At 36.2% G+C, this 4,587-nt stretch overlaps 1 pseudogene; it reads left to right on the top strand.

The window, feature by feature from the left end:
* The first annotated feature begins 1,159 nt into the window (after positions 1-1,159).
* The window catches only part of LOC107463553 (probable arabinosyltransferase ARAD1), a 3,882-nt pseudogene continuing 454 nt past the window's right edge, over positions 1,160-4,587 (top strand).

Raw genomic sequence — 4,587 nt, 5'->3', positions numbered from 1 at the left:
TGTCGAACTATGATGCATAAATACTGACACGGACACGGGACATGATACGACACGAGACATGCCGACACGCGAATTTTAAAATCTTACATGACACGGGAACACGCATACATATAAAATGTAAAGTATTTTTTAGATAAATCATAATGATATTTTGATATTTTATTGATATTAAAATATTTTTATATTTTAATAAATAATAATGTATATTATATCTAAATTTATTTTAAGAATATATGTTAAGAATAAGACTGGACACGCTGACACGTGATGGTATTTAGGTGTGTCCAGGCGTGTCCGGAGAAGAATTTTTTATTTTTTATTAAGACACGGTTGGACACAACAGACACGCGTATCGGACGAGTGTCGACGAGTGTCGTGTCCGAAATGTGTCCGACACATGGACACGGTAACTCAGCGAAGTGTCCGTGCTTCATAGCTGCCGAAGAGAGAGACATGAAGGGAAGGAAAGAGAATGACGAGCGAGGGAGAGAGGGAGGGGGAGACGGGAGATAACAGAGGCAAAAAGTAAGAGAAAAAGAACGAAGAAAGTAAAGGAGGAGAAGGAGAGTGTGACGGCGAGGAAGGTCGCCACTGCTGCCGTTGGGTCTAACAGGAAGCGCGAGAGAGAGAGGAGTCGTAAAGCAGAAAGCTTAAAAGAGAAGCAGACACCTTTGTTGTCTTCGACATTATTATTGCAGTTGTCGTCGATAAATTTTAAATTACGAGTTATTGAATATGGAAATATTTTTTAATCTAAAAATATTATTCTAGCAGAAATAATGGTGGTTATGAAAAGATGTAAAAGAAAGAAAAAAAGAGATGAATATTTATGGAATTATCATAAAAAATTTAACAATTAATTATTTTTATCAAATAATAATTATAATTGTCAGATCTAAATATTGGATAGTTTGAAATGACTATTTATTATTTTTTAAATATATTTGATAGTTCCATCAAATCCTTATATATATTTGAATTAAATATATATTCAAATACTTTGCCTAGTATTTATGTAGGAGGATTGTAGATTATTGTATGAGTATTGTAATTCCTCAAAAAACCATTACCCAAAATAAATAAATCCCCGCATAAATAAATATGAATATTATATATGAATACGAAAATAAATAAATTATGATCAAATGTTGATGACATCTTCCACACGTTGGCCCTCCTCGCATCCCGAATTCCCGATCAAAAGCCAGAGAAAAGTCAGAAAACTGTTCACCGTCCAAAACAGAAAAGAAAAGAAAGAAAAACTCTGTTCAGTAAAGGTTGACTCTCTATCTTTTTTAACTATCTGTTGTTAGAATGCAAAGATGAGAGCACCGGTGAATGATGGAGTGAGTGCGGAGCTGCATCTTCATCTACCCTCTTCCGGTATACTTTTTTCTTGAATACCCAGATGCCGATTTTTCTTCGATTCTTGTTTTCTTCAGCTCAAATATTTTCTTGCCTTTCTCATATCAACCTTGTTACCTGGAAAATGCTTGCTTGCTGAATGCTAAATGCTCAAAGCTGAGACTTTTTCTGTTTAGTTTAATTTTTTTTGCTGGGTTTTGTTTATTACTAGTTTTGACTAAGCTCAACATTATGTATATTATATATAGGTTGTTGAGATTCAAAGGTTTTCTTGGTTGAATCAATCAATGCGTTGCACAAGAAGCTGGGATCTTGCTACTGCTTTGCGTGTCGAATGTTACTGAAACTTGGTGAGGAACTTGTTGGAGATCTTCTTCATCAGCATTTGGAAGCTTGAGACAACATTAATGGGTCGAGGTCTTTGCTTTGTGAGTTTGGGGAAATAAATACCCTTTAATCAGCTCTATCTATTTGCTGCATTGCCTGGGATATTGCTTTAATTTGACATTTGTCTTGTTAATAAAAAAGATGTGGGAGAAGGGACTCATTCACTCGAGGTTTATATTTTGCTTGATGCTCGTCTCCATGTTCCTTTTGGTCGTATCTTTTCTTTTCCTATTCCAGTTCAGCAGCCATTCTTTGATGCCTAGATCGGTGTTAGAGCTTATTCTGGTCAATAACACATCACTTTACTTCATGCCCAATTTCAAGAGGGAAAAACTTGTACTCCCTCATGACCCTTCCGGAGACTTGAAGCTTCAGTTGCAAAAACATGGAGAATCCGATTGTCGAGTTCCAAATTCAAGCCAGAAAACAAGTTCTTTAGGACAGCAGATGAGTGTGACATCTGACCCATTGAGAGTATTCATGTATGATTTGCCTCCAGAATTTCACTTTGGGTTATTAGGTTGGAAGGGAAGTGTAAATCAAACTTGGCCAGTGATTGACGACCTCAAATATATCCCCCACTATCCTGGTGGATTGAATCTACAGCACAGTATAGAATATTGGCTCACACTTGATCTTCTGTCATCAAACAATGCAAAACCTGGCCAACCTCACACCGCAATTAGAGTGCATGATTCAAGTCAGGCAGATGTAATTTTTGTGCCATTTTTCTCATCTTTGAGTTGGTAAGGTTTCTGATGGGCCGGAAAGAATGGAAGCGCTCGGGGGGGAAGGATCATCTAATTGTAGCCCACCATCCTAACAGCCTGCTAGACGCAAGGAAAAAATTGGGATCTGCTATGCTTGTGCTTGCCGATTTTGGAAGGTACCCTGTTGAATTAGCAAATGTGAAGAAAGATATAATAGCTCCCTATAGGCATCTAGTAAGCACCGTACCAAGAGCTAAATCAGCTTCATATAATGAACGCTCCACGCTGGTGTATTTTCAGGGTGCAATATACAGGAAAGATGTGAGTTCCTACTACACTCGTGTGACCTATATATAACATCACTGGTTTATTTTATGAAAAGAGGATATTCTAGCATTGGCTTTTGATGCAATTCCATTCCCTTCTTTTACTCGCAAGTGATAACTACATTCATGACTTAATTGGTAGTTGATTATGCTCATTCATGGATAGGAAAATGCCTGTTATATTTTATTATGCATTGGCATATAATGTTAAGTTGCTTTAGCTTCATAGTTTTTGTTTTGGAGTAATTAGAAAAAGGAAAGGGAAGGTATCAAACAGCAAGGAAGGATAAGGAAAAGAGGGAGATTGGAGGGTTTAACCTTACCCTTAAGTGGATGTTTAAGATGGACAGTTTACCAAGTCCCCCAATTTAAGGAAATTCTCATATCAACTTGAGGAGTGTTTTGAGGATTCATGGAAAATCTCACATCTCTTTTTAATTTTTCACAACACTCCCAAACATGGGGGAAGTATATACTATACCCTACTTTCCCTTCATTCCCCTCTAAGTCTAACTCAAAAACAGGACAAGTAAGCAACAGGAATAATTAAAAACTAAAAGCCCCCCAGTTTGTAAGAAATCTAGTATGAGCATAAACAACTGATGCATAAAAAATATTACAGTGCATTTGATTTGTGTTTTTATTTTCATTTTTTTTTAATTTTCAGTATTTTGTGAAAGAAAAAGTGAGAACAGGATATGAACACAGAAAAGAGTATTTTATTGCTTTCATTGTTTTCTTTTTTTTTCCTTCACAAAATCTAGAAAAACAGGACTGAAAATGAAAATGCCAACAAATGCATCCTTTTATGCTGCCCCTTTTAGCTACAATCTGTTTGCCCTTGTTCTCTCACATTTTAAACTATCAACTAAAGAACAAATAATAAACTTCAACTGTCAGCAATTGGTGGCACTATTTCTACTTCATATTCGTATACTCCAAGATGTAGACTATAGGCAAATTATTTCCATCTAAATATGCATCATTTTCCACTGGTAGTTTAGTTCTATTGAATCTAAGAAAGCAATGGAGAAGCAATAGTAGTGTGACCAAGCTGATTCAGTGAAACATTAAATGCATATGCAGACACATAGAGCTTGAATCAGCACAGGTTGGATCATTATAGCATATGTGACAGCCTTCAATTTTGATTTTGTGCATGAGATTATTACATTTTTGTACTGCCAATATGAGAATTGTCGCGAAAGAACTTGAATGGTTGTTTTCTGGATTATTTTATTGAGTTATCTTTCTTTGACATCTATAGGCATGGTTTAGGATCAAACTGATGGAATACTATAACACATGCTTAAGATTGCTGTTCTGATCATTTTTGTAATGATGTGATTTTTGGCGCTGTTACATCATCATAATTATTAGTTTATAACCCCATCATCAACAGCAACAAAGAAGCTTATTCCATCAATATTATCAATTTTTATCATACTATTTCGAGATCAGTCACATCAGTCAGTCTTCATCTTGATTGATTAAAACATAATGTTGAAATGTTAGGGAGGAGCCATTCGCCAAGAGCTGTATTACCTTCTAAAAGATGAGAAAGATGTGCATTTTGCATTTGGGAGCATAGGAGGAAATGGAATCAATCAGGCAAGCCATGGAATGTCCCAATCAAAATTCTGCCTGAACATTGCTGGAGATACCCCGTCCTCCAATCGCCTCTTTGATGCAATAGTAAGCCACTGTGTTCCTGTGATCATTAGCGATGAAATCGAGCTACCCTTTGAAGATGTCTTGAACTACTCATATTTTTCCATTTTTGTCCGTGCCTCTGATGC

The sequence above is a fragment of the Arachis duranensis genome, chromosome 8 (assembly GCF_000817695.3).
Source record: "Arachis duranensis cultivar V14167 chromosome 8, aradu.V14167.gnm2.J7QH, whole genome shotgun sequence".
Lineage (NCBI taxonomy): Eukaryota > Viridiplantae > Streptophyta > Magnoliopsida > Fabales > Fabaceae > Arachis > Arachis duranensis.
The sequence above is the reverse complement of the archived record's forward strand: the minus strand, read 5'-3'. Positions and strand labels throughout refer to the sequence as shown.